At 52.5% G+C, this 14610-nt stretch overlaps 1 long non-coding RNA gene and 1 pseudogene across 1 annotated transcript; one reads left to right on the top strand and one right to left on the bottom strand.

Annotated features, from left to right (window-relative positions):
- Positions 1-948: 948 nt before the first annotated feature.
- Positions 949-7630, bottom strand: LOC115893164. Its single transcript, XR_004053106.1, has 4 exons — positions 7597-7630; positions 7299-7325; positions 3499-3613; positions 949-2447 (listed from the first exon to the last, which is right to left on the bottom strand). It is a non-coding gene; the product is annotated as an uncharacterized LOC115893164 (long non-coding RNA).
- LOC115893267 lies at positions 7476-9777 on the top strand (annotated as a pseudogene).
- The last annotated feature ends 4833 nt before the right edge of the window (positions 9778-14610 follow it).

Below are 14610 nucleotides of genomic sequence, written 5' to 3'. Positions count from 1 at the left end.
CTGAGGCAGGAGAATCGCTTGAGCCCAGGAGGCAGAGGTTGCAGTGAGCTGAGATTGCGCCATTGCACTCCGGTCTGGGCAACAAGAGCGAAACTCCATCTCAAAAGAAAGAAAGAAAACCACATACACAAAAAACACATTTTTTCCTTTTGCCTCAGGCTCCAGCATCACTCTCCTGCACAGGAGGGTACTGGTTGGAAGGTATGTGAGGGAACCTTCTGATGGTCATGCTCAGGACCTTGAGAAGGGTCTGAGGCACAAACAGCACACACTTGTCAAAACTCGGCAGGTGCTCACCCGTGAGCAGGGCATCGCACTGAACGCCGAGCTTTCCATCTGAAGGAAAACCCGGTGGCAAATGGATTCTAATGATGTGCGCACTGGAGTGTTAGGGAAAGCCGCCCGAGGTCTATAATTTACTTGGAAATGCATAAAAAATAAAATGGATCAATGCAGGGAGGATTAACTAGATGTGACAAAGTCTGGTAACATGTGAATAGTACACTCAGGTGGTGGGTATATATTCAGATGTGCAATATAAAATTCGTTCATCGCTGCTGTGAGCCGGTAAATGTCTGTCGCCAGGTGTTGGGGGCGAAAGGAGGTCTAGGCCTCTGCTCCTGTGCTTCAGATGCTGGCACGTCCCGGAGGAGCTCCTGCCACTCCTTGGAGGCTCTCCAGGTGGGGCGGCTGGGGTAAAATACAGTATCCTGAGGGAGAAGTAGCCAAGCCTTCGGGGGATGGGTCAAGTTGTGGCAAGAAAGGGCAGAGAGCAGAATGTGGCACTGGGTGAAGGGAGACACGGAGCATCCTCAAAACAGCGGAGGGCCTGGCCCGGGCCTTCCTCACCCACCCCTGCCCCCCACCGAGTCTGTCCTCCTTTTCCCTCCACTCTGTCAAGCACAAGGCAAGGCCGAGGCTGACGGATTTGCCGGTAAAGACATTGAAGACTTTCTCAGATTTGGTTTATTATTTGCACAGACAACCAAAGAAAGAATGGCCGGAGGTGCCCAGTCCCCATGGACCTTGTGCAGGGCAGTGCCGAAAAGTGACCAAAAGTGACCACATGACTGCCACATGGATGACAGGGACACCGGGCCGCAAAGAGCTGCAGCCACGCTAAGTGCCCAAGGTGACCTCAGCAGAGCCTGGGAGGCATTAGGAGCCGCAGGGAGGCGAGAGGGCCCGGCTGTGCCCAGGAGCATGGCGAGGTGCTCTGCTGAGAGCAGGGTGCAGCTGTGGCCCATATGGATATGTGCAAGGGCGCCAGGGCAGAGCTCTCCCCTGACTCGCCCCCGGGACTTTCCCTCAGGTTCCTCCACTCCCAAGACGACACCATCAGGGCCTCTGGAAACAGATTGGGGGTCCCCTCTGTCTCTCAGGAAAACACAAGTCACTCAGAAGCTTAAGATGCTCTGTGTCATTCAGGTAATGGGACTTAAAAATGGTCAGACCGCTTGGAAAGGCTTAAGAGAAGGAGGGGCGTCGCAGAGGCCCACGCAGGGTGCAGCTATGTCAAGGGGTAACAATTCCAGTTTCAGTTTTTAAAATCACAGTGAAACACCAGAGTAAGGAGAGAGTGAAGAGAGCGCCGCCCTCCCTGATGAGACCAGACCCACTCCCTGAGGGTAGGGACAGTGGCAAGAACACAGACACAGGCGGCCACGTGGGGGCTGTGGTGGGCAGCCTGGGAGATGGCCCTCAACGCCCCCAACTCCTGGTGTCTGTCCTGTGGAACCTCCTCCCCTGGGCTGAACCCACACAAACAGAACACAGCAGAAAAGGGGGGGAACTCCCTTTGGCTGCAGGAGCCTGCCTTTACGGCTTGCTGAGCTATGCGGGAGCTGTGCCAAGGAAAGGTCCGTGAAGCAGAGAACTGAGTGAGGCCTCCAGCCACAAAGCAGAAAAGATCGAGGCCCTCACTCTAATAGCCCGTGAGAAACTGAATCCTGCCCACAGCCGCGGGGCCAGCAGAGACGCGGAGCCTCCCCGCCCGGAGCCTGCAGTCCACTCACAGTCCGGCGGGGTCCTGACAGAGGCCTCGCGAGGGACCTTGAGGGAGAGGCTAATTCACCGGGCCCGGATGTCTGACCCACAGACACTGTGCAGCTACATTTGTCTGAAGGGGCTAAGCTGCGGGGCAAATTGTTACACAGCAACTGACAACTTTCTGTTCCCTGTTTCTGTTCTTTTTCTTCAACAGGGCTGGGTGTGGAGTGGCCCTCTCCTGCCAGCCCTGCTCTGCGCACCCTCATGGGCTGAGCTGTGGGGTGAGCCGGGCCCTGTCTTCCTCCCTGCCCTGGCTCTGTCCCCCCAATGCCCACCCCCGAGAGCGGGGAGGGCGGTGGGGCTACGAGGACTCTGAGAAGCCTTCCAGTTCCAACTGCCAGGGAGCTGCTGCCCAGGGAGCCGCGAGGAGCGAGGTCGGGCATGCGCGGGCTCTGCCTCTGATGGTAAGAAGGGGAGAGAGGGAAACGGAGTGAAGCCAGCGGAGGCAGCACGCGCCCCAGGGCAGACCCCACGCACCAACACAGCCCCTGCGCTTCACTCCTGCCCAGTCACTGGGAAATTCCCAAGTCAAGATGGGGAGCATGGTGGCGCCTGGCGTCTGAAAGGCAAACCCCCCTCCTCTGTCTCATCCTCCAACCTCTCCCTGTCCTGCGGGGCTCACATGCCACCTCCTCCAGGAAGCCTTCCTTCAGAAGCCTGCCTGTCAGAGGTCATCTCACCTTTTTCTCAGATCCCATGCCCTGTTCATTGTTCTCTCATTGCCTTGTTTCCTATATACGAATGGTCAGGAAATGTCTGTCCCTCTGAAATTCCACTCTCCTTAAGGCAGAGGCCCTGCTCCATCAGGAGCAGCTAAAATTTCCTATTGAGACTCCTCCTGGTTACAGGGGCACAGGTTGCCCCCAGGGATCTGTTCTCAGCTTCCCGAGGGCAAGGTGTGCCTCCTCTCGCCTTCCCGCATGCTGCCGGTGCCACAGAACCTGTCCAGGGCCAGGGGAGGCACCCACACACTTTCTGCACTTGTAGGGCACAAAGGGACAGCCCTCTCTCTCCAGAAGTCCAGGGACTCAGCCTTGGTGCAGACTGGGTCTTAGGCAAGGCAAAACCAGAGGACAGGGTCTGCAGGGACTTCTGGACGGGAACCAGCCAGCAGCCAGGCTCCTCAGAGGCGCTCGAGGTCTGGGGGTTCTCACTTGATCCTTAACTAGAAAACTAGGGCTGGGTTCAAGGGCCCCCCCAGGGCTATTATGTTCCATGCCATGTGCGCTCCCAGGGCAGGTGGCACTTCTCCTCCTGACTCTGTCCCCACCTCCCTAAACAAGCCTGTGGCCCTCTAACAAAGCCCAAAGTCCCATTAAAGATCCTGCCTGGTGCTGGTCCTCAGCTACATGGACTGGGTAGCCCTTTTTAACAGGAAAGACAGCATCTGGTTCCCCCCTCTCCAGTGGCCTTCTCCACAGGGCTGGCCTGACTCCCCATAGCACTCACCTGGACAAGTGGGGGCCCATTTCCCGGCTGGCCTCCTGCTGTCCCCTGAAGGTCTCTCTCAGCATGGTGAACATGGGAGCCAGGGTTCTGCCTGTGTGAGGGAGGTGCTCAGACCCTGCAGGGAGGGAACAAGGTGGAGGAAGTCGCTGGCCCTGCAGAAGCTGGACAGTCACCCCCTCCACACCCACTGCCAGGGAAGGGGCAGGAAGCATCAGGGGAGTCACCTGCTCTTGTCTGAGAGGGAGGTAGAGGCAGAGGGAGGCTAGAGAAAGACAAGGAAGGCAAGGCAGAGGCAGGGAAAGCCCAGCAAAGGTGGGCTGGAGGAAGAGACAGAAGTGGGGATGAAAGAATGAAAGAAACAGAAAAGCAGAGAGACAGGGAAGAGAGGAGAGAGGAAGGGAGAGCTGGTGAGATGGGAAGGGAAGGATATGAAGGCAGGGGAGGATGAAAACGCAAAGAGAATGAGGTGGAAACAAAGAGAAAGGGAATTCCAGCCAACAGTAGGTACTGAGAAAGGGACCTTCCACACTATTTCATTCAACCCTCAAAACAAGTAGCTACTACTGCCATTCCCATGATGGAGATGAAGACACAAAGGTTTAAGAGATAAAGAGTGAGGGAGAGAAAATAGAGGCAGGAGAGAGAAAATATGAGGCAGGAATACAGATGAGACAGAGACTGCGTATTCAAGATCAAGAGACAACAGGCTGGGCCTGGTGGCTCACGCCTGTAATCCCAGCACTTCGGGAGGCTGAGGTAGGTGGATCGCCTGAGGTCAGGAGTTCGAGGCCAGCCTGGCCAACATGGTGAAGCCTTGTCTCTATTAAAAATACAAAAATTAGTTGGGTGTGGTGGTGGGTGCCTGTAATCCCAGCTACTTGGGAGGGCGAGGCAGGAGAATTACTTGAACCCAGGAGGCAGAGGTTGCAGTAAGCTGAGATCGTGCCACTGCACTCCAGCCTGGACAACAAAGTACAAACTCTGTCTCAAAAAAAAAAAAAAAAAAAAGACAAACAACAACCCAACAGTGTATCTGCCCACAACAGCATAAACTTGAGAAGAAGGGCTGTCTGTCTCCAGCAACTAGAAGAATGCCTGACAAAGAGCAGGTGTCCAGTTAACAACTGTGGAATGAACAAGCAAACATTATCTGGACTATGCCGTCAGGCAAATAAAAGAAGCCTTGGAAACTGCATAAAAACGGGGTGACCAGGAAAGGCTTCACGCAGACAGTCTATCTGAGCCAAACCTGGAGGCATGCAGGAGGCAGAGCAGCGGCTTTGGTCATGCAGCAACAGCCAAGTATCTGGCAAGGGCATAGAAACAGAAGGTGGCAGAGGGGGTGTGGAGGCAAAGTCAGTAAGTTCTGAGGACCAGGTCTGCTCTTCTTTGAGAATCTGCAGTGTTGGGCTTTTGAAAGGACTGAAGCTCAGGGTGTGACCTTCAGGTAGGGGTTTTCTTAATGACCACTGCCATTCTCCAGGTGAGAGACACGAACCTGAACTAAAAATGCAGGAGCCGGACAGTGGGAAAGGGACAAGGTGTAAGATTCATCCACTTATTCATTCAACCTGCTGAAGAGGTAGGATTGCCAGTTCCTGGACACCACCTGCAGGGCTCCAGTGTCCCCTGGAACCTGGGAGGTTAAGGTTGCCCAGGCAGGGCTCCAAGGAGGTGTCTCCATGGACTGTCTGGTTTCCAGCCTGAGGGACTGATGACCTGGTTGCTCTCAAGGATCCAGAACGTGAAAGGAGGCGCAGGTTTTGTTGGAAAGCTGAGTTCACATTTGAACTTGTTGCAGAGCCTGTGGGATTCCTGAGAGGTGACAGCCAGGGGCATTTGGATAAACTCTGTGAGAGCTCCAGAGAGGGCTGGGCCGGAAATAGACTTTGCAGCTGGTGGCACAGCAAGCGAAGCCATGGAGATCATACAGATTACAGCCTAGAAGCTAGAGAAGAGGGCCAAGCAAAGCAATGTGGGGCACAATATTTAAGAAGACAATATTTGCCAGGTGCGGCGGCTCATGCCTATAACCCCAGCACTTTGGGAGAGTGAGGCAGGTGGGTTGCTAGACCAGCCTGGGCAACACTACAAAAATCTCTCTCCACAAAAAATACACAAATCAGCCAGGCATGGTGGTGGGCGCCTATAGTCCCAGCTGCTCAGGAGGCTGAGGTGGGAGCATCACTTGAACCTGGGAGGTCGAGGCTGCAGTGAGCCATGATCGTACCACTGCACTCCAGCCTCTAGCCTGAGACAGAGTGAGAACCTGTCTCAAAAAAAAAAAAAAAAGACAATATTTAATATGCAGTTGTGAAGAGCCACTGCCAGAACCTGAGAAGGAATGGTGGAACAAGAAGAGCAAGAAAACTAGACAGAGAACAATTTTTTGAGATAAGGTCTCGCTCCCATTGTCCAGGCCGCAGTGCAGTGGCGTGATCTCAGTTCACTGCAGCCTTGACTTCCCCGGCTCCAGTGATACTCCCACCTCAGCCTCTTGAGTGGCTGGGACTACAGGTGCGGGCCACCATGTCTGGCTAATTTTTGGTATTTTTGGTAGAGATGGAATCTCACTATGTTGCCCAGGCTAGTCTTGAACTCCTGGGCTCAAGCGATCTGCCTAACTCAGCCTCCCAAAGTGCTGGGATTACAGGTGTGAGCCACCACACCCTGGCAAGAACAATGTTTTAAGAAGCACGAGGACGTTGAGTATCAAACGCTGCATAGTTCGGGTGAGAGAATTGAAGAGTCTACTCAGCAATCAGGAGTTCATTGGAGACTCTGGCAGAAGTTTTCTGTAGCAGAATGGCAGGAAACGTAGCCATACTGAAATTTCGTTAGGCACAAACAGGTGGTGAGGAAGTGAAGAAAATGAGAATGAAGACTGATTTTAAGAAACGAGTGGCCGGGCGCAGTGGCTCACTCCTGTAATCCCAGCATTTTGGGAGGTCGAGGTGGGCGGATTACGAGGTCAGGAGATAGAGACCATCCTGGCTAACACAGTGAAACCCCGTCTCTACTAAAGAATACAAAACATTAGCTGGGCGTGGTGGCGGGTGCCTGTAGTCCCAGCTACTCAGGAGGCTGAGGCAGGAGAATGGCGTGAACCCAGGAAGTGGAGGCTGCAGTGAGCCAAGATTGTGCTACAGCACTCCAGCCTGGGCGACAGAGCGAGACTCTATCTCAAAAAAACAAACAAACAAACAAACAAACAAACAAAAAAAACGAGTGTGAGAAAACAGTAGGACAATAAGTAGGAAACCTCAACGGGGTGTGAGGACAAGTTCCCCAGGATTAAGTGGATAAGACGGAGGTTGGAACAGGTTCAACAGAGAGGAATAGCAAGGTTTAAGGGATGGTTCCTGACGTCTAAGGGCGCATTTAATATATTTTCAAGGCTAAGGTAGGGCAAGATCTGGAAGAGAGAGGATGGTACCCCAAGTGTCATTCTCCATTGACAGGTCAATAGACAGTACAGCGACATGGGAACAGAGCAGGTGTGGACAGAACGCATGGTTTCCCAGGGAGGGCAATATTTTTCCATGAGGATGTAAGAGTGAAAGCCTGGGAGATTCCATGAAGAGCTGAGGGGCTTCTGAGCCATAGCTTAAACCTTAACCCTCCTCCTCCCAGATACATTCAAATCCAAGTACTGACAATGATCTAGTAAGACCTAGGCTTCCCTGGCTACCGTCTATCAAGGAATGCGACTGTCTACCTGTGGGCAGTGTGCACTGGATTGGGTTCTCTGCGGGGTCTTGCTGATCTTAAAGATAATGCAGGGGCCCTGTGAGTCTCACCTCTGTACCCCCAGCACACAACAGGTGCTCAGCACATTCGCAAGGGGAACGCTGAGCAAAGCGGAGGCCCGGGTTCCCTTCTGGAGAAACCTGCTTCCCCTCCACGGTCTCAAGCGTCCCCTCCTTCCTTGACCTCAGTCGTTGATTTCCGCTGCACTTCCTATTCCGGGGAGCTTTCAACACTCCGCCGTTCAGGCCGCCGGTCCCCGCAGCCCGGGCCCCGCTCTCTAGGGCTGGGCCCCCCGGCGGCCCTGGGCTGGCCCCGCAGACGACCTCTCTCGCCTTCGCTTCCTCAAGCGTAAATCGGGCGGCGGGGGCTGCAGGGCCTTCATCTCTTCCTCTGTCCCGCGATGTCGGAGAGACCGCAGCCCAGCCTCTGCCACCGCAGAGCTGCTTATCCGGCAGCGCGACTCCCTCGGGCACCGTTGGATGCAGTTTCTCACCCTTAGGCAAGTGTTTTAAGAAGCTCGAGGATGTCGAGTGTCAAATGCCGCAAAGGGCTCAGAGCTCGCGACCAAGGGGCGTGGCCTCCGGGCCGCGAAGGCCTCTGGGAGTTGTAGTCCTGCCTCGGCCTGCGGTGGCCTCTTAAAAACAAAAAACAAAAAACTGGCCCTTGGGTCCGTCGCTGCCTCGGTGTCCCTGTCGGGCTTCCCAGCAGCGGCCTAGAGGAAAAGTAAAAGATGTCTGAATATATTCAGGTAACCGAAGATGAGAACGATGAGCCCATTGAAATACCATCCCAAGACGATGGGACGGTGCTGCTGTCCACGGTTACAGCCGTTTCCAGGGCCGTGTGGGCTTCGCTACAGGAATCCAGTGTCTCAATGTATGAGAGCTGGACGGCTGGTGGAAGGAATTCTGCCTGCCCCCGACGCTGGCTGGGGAACTCTGGTGTATGTTGTCAACTATCCGAAAGATAACAAAAGAAAAATGGATGAGACAGATGCTTCATGGGCAGTGAAAGTGAAAAGAGCAGTCCAGAAAACATCGGGCTTAACAGTGTCGGGTCTCCCGTGGGGAACAACTGAAAGAGTATTGCAGTACCTTTGGAGAAGCTCTTATGGTGCAACAAAGCCAAGACGAGCCTTTGAGAAGCAGGAAAGTGTTTGTGGGGTGCTGTACAGAGGACATGACTGAGGATGAGCTGCGGGAGTTCTTCTCTCAGTACGAGGATGTGATGGATGTCTTCATCCCCGAGCCGTTCAGGGCCTTTGCCTTTGTTACATTTGCAGATGGTCAGATGGCGCAGTCTCTTTGTGGAGAGGACTTGATGATTAAAGGAATCAGCGTTCATATATATCCAATGCCGAACCTAAGCACAATAGCAATAGAAAGAAGTGGAAGATTTGGTTGTAATCCAGGTGGCTTTGGGAATCAGGGCGCATTTGGTAATAGTAGAAGGGGTGGAGCTGGTTTGGGAAACAATCAAGGTAGTAATACGGGTGGTGGGATAAACTTTGGTGCATTCAGCATTAATTCAGTCATGGTTGCTGCCGCCCAGGCAGCGCTACAGAGTAGTTGGTGTATGATGGGCATGTTAGCCAGTCAGCAGAACCAGTCAGGCCCATCAGGTAAGAACTAAAGCCAAGGCAACATGCAGAGGGAGCCAAACCAGGCGTTCGGTTCTGGAAATAACTCTTACAGTGGTTCTAATTTTGGTGCAGCAATTGGCTGGGGATCAGCATCAAATGCAGGGTCGGGCAGTGGTTTTAATGGAGGCTTTGGCTCAAGCATGGATTCTAAGTCTTCCGGCTGGGGAATGTAGACAGTGGGGTTATGGCTGGTTGGTATAGAATGGTTGGAATTCAAATTTTTCTAAACTCATGGTAAGCATATTGTAAAATACATATGTGCTATGAATTTTCAAAATTGGTTTGTTCAGTGCGGAGTATATTCAGCAGTATTTTTGACATTTTTCTTTAGAAAAAGGAACAGCTAAAGGAATTTTATAAGTCCTGTTACATGAAAGCTTGAAATAGTGAGTGGCTGAAAGTGAACTGCTGTTTGCCTGATTGGTAAACCAACACACTACAATTGGTAGTAAAAGGTTTCTCCTGTAATATTTTATCCCTGGACTTGTCAAGTGAATTCTTTGCATGTTCAAAATGGAAACCATGGATTAGAACTACATTCTTTACCCCTTGTTTTAATTTGAACCCCATCATATGGATTTTTTTCCTTAAGAAAATCTCCTTTTAGGAGATCATGGTGTCACAGCGTTTGCTTCTTTCGCTTTGTTTTTAACACTTGTCTCCCCTCAAATACAAAAGTACAATATGAAGCCTTCATTTAATCTCTGCAGTTCATCTCATTTCAAAAGTTTATAGAAGAAGCACTTCATGGAAAGTAGTGTTGTAAATATTGTGCCATAGGAATACTTTTTTTTTTCGAGAGGGAGTCTTGCTCTGTCACCCAGGCTGGAGTGCTGTGGTGCCATCTTGGCTCACTGCAAGCTCCGCCTCCCGGGTTCACCCCGTTGTCCTGCCTCAGCCTCACGAGTGGCTGGGACTACAGGCGCCCGCCACCACGCCCAGCTTTTTTTTTTTTTTTTTCTTTTTGGAGAGACAGGATTTCACCATGTTAGCCTGGGTGGTCTCGATCTCCTGACCTCGTGATCCGCCCGCCTCGGCCTCCCAAAGTGCTGGGATTACAGGCATGAGCCACCGCGCCCGGCCAGGAATATTTCTGTCTACATACTTTCTCATTCAAGAATTTGTCATCAGCATCACAGGCCGCGTCTTTGACGGTGGGTGGCCCATTTTTATCCGCTACTCTTTATTTCATGGAGTCGTATCAACGCTATGAACGCAAGGCTATGATATGGAACCAGAAGGCTGTTTGAACTTTTGAAACCTTGTGTGAGATTGATGGTGGTGCCCAGGCATGAAAGGCTAGTATGAGCGAGAAAAGGAGAGAGCGCGTGCAGAGACTTGGTGGTGCCTAATGGATATTTTTTAACTTGGAGAGATGTGTCTCTCAATCCTGTGGCTTTGGTGACAGTGTGCAGACAGCAATGATAGCAAACAATGTACAAATGTTTTTTGCATTCAAAGGACATCCATATCTGTTGGAAGACTTTAAGTGAGTTTTTGTTCTTAGATAACCCACATTATTTGAATGTGTTAAGTGAAACGATACTTATACTCCCTCTACCTCTTTGTCAACTGCTGTGAATGCTGTATGGTGTGTGTTCTCTTCTGTTACTGACATGTAAGTGTGGAAATATGAACTGAAACTGATGGGCTGAGAATATGGACTGAGCTTGTGGTGTGCTTTGCAGGAGGACTTGGAAGCAGAGTTCACCAGTGAGCTCTGGTGTCTCAAAGAAGGGTGGAACTTCTAACGTCTGTTAGCTACCCATAAGAATGCTGTTTGCTGCAGTTCTGTGTCCTGTGCTTGGATGCTTTTTATAAGAATTGCCATTGTTGGAAATTCTTAAATAAAACTGATTTAAATTAAAAAACAAAAAACAAAACACTAAGTAGAGGAGTTGGAACTACACCTCCCATGAGGCCCCGCTGCTCGCCTCTGGCGGGGCGGGGCTGGAGGGGGGCGTGGTCAAGGCCTTGGCTGTTCCGAGCGCCTCCGAGCGCATGGCGCCCCGCCCCGAACCTGACTCCAGGGGGCTCGGGGATTCCCCAGCGCCCTCTCAGGGCAGTCCCGGAAAGGCTCAAGGGCTGGGCGCGCGGGCTGATCGAGACCGTCCGAGTCCTGGCTCTCGGGTCACTTGGAGAGGCCTGAGTTCCGAGCAGAGCGTAGGGAGGGCTGGAAGGGAGGAGCCCCGGGGGGACGGCGGTGCTGAGCCGGGCAGAGTCTTGAAGGTCGCAGTCAGGACGGCCGTGGAGTGGGAGGGGAGTCGGAGGCCTGCTGCGGAGGCCCAGGTTAGAAAGGCGGCTGCCTTGGACTCGGTCGGTGGCAAAGACGACACGTGGAGGCAGGGCTTAGAAGTAGAGCTCAGCCGGGCGCGGTGGCTCACGCCTGTAATCCCAGCACTTTGGGAGGCCGAAGCGGGCAGATCACGAAGTCAGGAGATCGCGACCATCCTGTCTAACACGGTGAAACCCCGTGTCTATTAAAAATACAAAAAATTAGCTGGGCTTGGTGGCGGGCACCTGTAGTGCCAGCTACTTGGGAGGCTGAGGCAGGAGAAACGCTTGAACCCAGGAGGCGGAGGTTGCAGTGAGCCGAGATCTCGCCACTGCACTCCAGCCTGGGCGACAGAGTGAGGCTCCGTCTCAAATGATAATAATAATAATAAATAAAAATAGAAAAAGAAGTAGCGCTCATGGGCTTGACTGATTGGAAGTGGGATGGCAGGAAGAGGGTGAACTTGAGGGTGACGTCTAGATTTTTTTGCTCAATCCATGGGGTGCCAAGAAGTGGTGATGGCTGAGGATCTGTTGTTTTGGTGGTGGTGTGAGCCCATCTGACATCTAAGTGCAGTCATTGAGTGGACAGGAGGATAGAGAGGAGCCGGTCGCCTGGAGAGGGGCTTTGAATCAAGAGTACAGGATTGGCAAAAGGGGCCGAATGGAGTCACTGGGTGTGGGGGCGGCAGGGAAGACTGAGGACAAAGCCTTGGGAAGGACACATCCAGTTGGAGGTCGCAGGGAGGGGCACTGAGTACAGGGGACTGAGGATGACCAATGAGGTAGAAGGAAGGCTGGTGTGGTGCCCTTGAGGCTGGAGGAGGAGCCTCCAGATGCAGGAGTCATAACCCAGGAAAGGTGAAGTTGACATGCAGACATGCCCACTGGGTTGGGAAGCATGCTTATCACTGGAGATTTTGACTGTGCAGTTTCAGTGGAAGGGTGGCCAATAGCTTGACTGGAAAGGAATGAAGAGGAATGAGATGTGTGGAAGTGGAGGCAGTAAGTGTAGATGATGCTTTCAAGGAATTTTGCTTTAGAGCAAATAAATGAGGCAGAGGCTAACAGTATGTCAAATCCAGGGAGGTTCTTCCGAGTGGAAGTATTCATATTACAGCCTGTTTGTAGGTTAATGAGAATGATCCAGAAGGGAGGAAAAGCTGATGGTGCAGTGGAGAGCAGAGTCCCTGAGCAGGTGAGCAGGGATGGGGGACCATGTCCATGTGGGAAGCAGGCGCCACACTGCTTCACAATGGAAGGCAGAATGCCTGGGCCAGGGCGCAGGCAGGTGTCACAGACAGAGAATGTCCTTCATGACCACATCCTAATTCCCAGAACCTGCAAATATGCCAGTTTACATGGCAAAAGGGACTTTGAAAATGTGATTAAGAATTAAGCTAAAGCCCTTCATACAGGGAGATTATCCTGGATTCTCCGGGGGCGGGGGGAGGGGGCTGGTGTTATCACAAGGATCTTTAAAAGTAGAAGGAAGGAGAAGAAGTGACCACAGAATAAGGATCAGAGAGATGCAACGCTTCCAAGGAACTTTGAGAATGGAGGAAGGGAGCGTCCTCCTAGGAATGTGGGTGTCCCCTGAATGAAGACAGGGCAGAAGGAACACAGCACTGCCTGCCAACACCTTGATCTTAGCCCAGTGAATCCTGACAGACTTCTAACCGTGGAACTGCAAGATAATAACTGTGTGTTTGAAGCCACCAAGAGTGTAGTCATTGGTTTTGGCAGACATAGAAAACTAATACAGTGGGTCAGGGATTCGGATGGGAAGGAGACAGCCCTCAGAGAAGGGATCTGGGTGGGAAGGAGACAGCCCTCAGAGAATGGCTTGTGGGGAGCCTGGGGGCTCTGGGAGAGAGGAGCTGGTGTGAAACAACCAGTTGCCTGGGAAGCTGGTGGCCCCAGGCCGCCCCACAGGCAAGAGCAGCTCTCAGCCCCAGGAGACCAACAGTGGTCACTGGTGTGGGAGCCAGTTTACATTTCCAAAAGAAGCTGCACTTGAGGATTACTGTGAAGCTGACTTCGGGGCTGGAGGGGCACGGGGCCAGAGTTCTGGGTTAGTGGCTTCTGACCCTGGTCCTAGCAACACTTTTACTCCAGGTCAGCCTCCCGCACCTTGCCTCCTGGGCTTCCCCTTGACCCCCTCCTAGGGCCTCTGGGAAGGTGTGATGAGTGGATTTCAGAGGTGAAATTTGTTCCTTTGAAGCAGTCCGTGGCTGATGCTCCCTGAATGGCATGAAAGCTCATTGGCACGGCCTCTGGGTGGTATTGGGAGCCAGGGCTTTCAGGATGGCCCGTTATCCATCCGTGTCCCTGTGGGCACATCCTACATCAGTCTGTCTGAGGAAATAAAAATAATCCCAGGAATGACATTTCCATTGCTCGAGTGGGGCGCTGGCTCCTCACTGCCCCAGCAGCTCAGCTCCAGATGATAAAGTTAAAACTGCATCTGGTTATAGCCCAGTAGCTTCTATGATTGAATTGAGGTGAGTCAGAACGAACCCCAAACTTTGAAACACCCCTGGTGGCCAGGACCTGCTTGGGGGCTTTTGTAAAGGGGCTGCTGGGAAAGCTGTTCTTAAGGCAAAAGCACATGTCCAGAGAAGAGACCCCGATGTCAATCCTAAGTTGTCACACCTCGGCCCTAGCCTGGGGACTGCCAACCTCCAGTGAGAAGCTGCTGCTTTAGGGTCATGGAGCAGGAGGATGGGGCTAGGCTAACTGTGGTGGTGACTTCAGCCAGCTGGCCACGTGCTATCTGCAGGTCTTGCCCAGCCCAACAGGGCAGGCTCCTGCACCCCAGCTGCCCATCCTGCCACCCTCCATCCCTGAGGGTTCTGACCTCCTGGACCCAGTTTGACCTAAGGCTCAAGCCCCCCTGGGGCCTTGGTACTTTCATTTCAGGCTACAAACTGGGTGGGTCTCCTTGACCCTGAAGTCAATGGCACCAGTGGGAAGCCCCTTCTTCAGTCAAGATAAGCGACAACCTCACACAAGTAGACTGATGTCTACGTCGTGCTTGTGGGTCCTAAAACAGGTCTTTGAAAGATACTTTCAAGCCAAATGGGTAGCAATTAGGCATTATTTAATTATTTCTGAAGCTCATGAACAAGAACATGGCACAGAGACAGGTCATCTCCCTATCACTGAGTTACCCTGGAGACAAGCCTCGTGCAAACAAAATCCTTCACCAGGACACACACAATGCCCAAGAACAGGCTGGGCCTGAGGACCTGCCTAGCATCGGGGGCAGAAGCACTGCCTGCTGCAGACAGCCACGGAGTGCATCCCCACCACCATCACACTGCTCGCTCTGCTGAGAAAGGGTGAGGTTTTAAAGGATATTCACCAGCCTCAGATGCAGGGGAAATGTGCTTAGTTTAGCATTTACACATCTGACACATTAATGACATATCACTCAACGATAC

The sequence above is a fragment of the Rhinopithecus roxellana genome, chromosome 14, assembly GCF_007565055.1.
Source record: "Rhinopithecus roxellana isolate Shanxi Qingling chromosome 14, ASM756505v1, whole genome shotgun sequence".
Classification (NCBI taxonomy): Eukaryota; Metazoa; Chordata; class Mammalia; order Primates; family Cercopithecidae; genus Rhinopithecus; species Rhinopithecus roxellana.
This window is presented reverse-complemented; position numbering and strand designations above follow the sequence as displayed.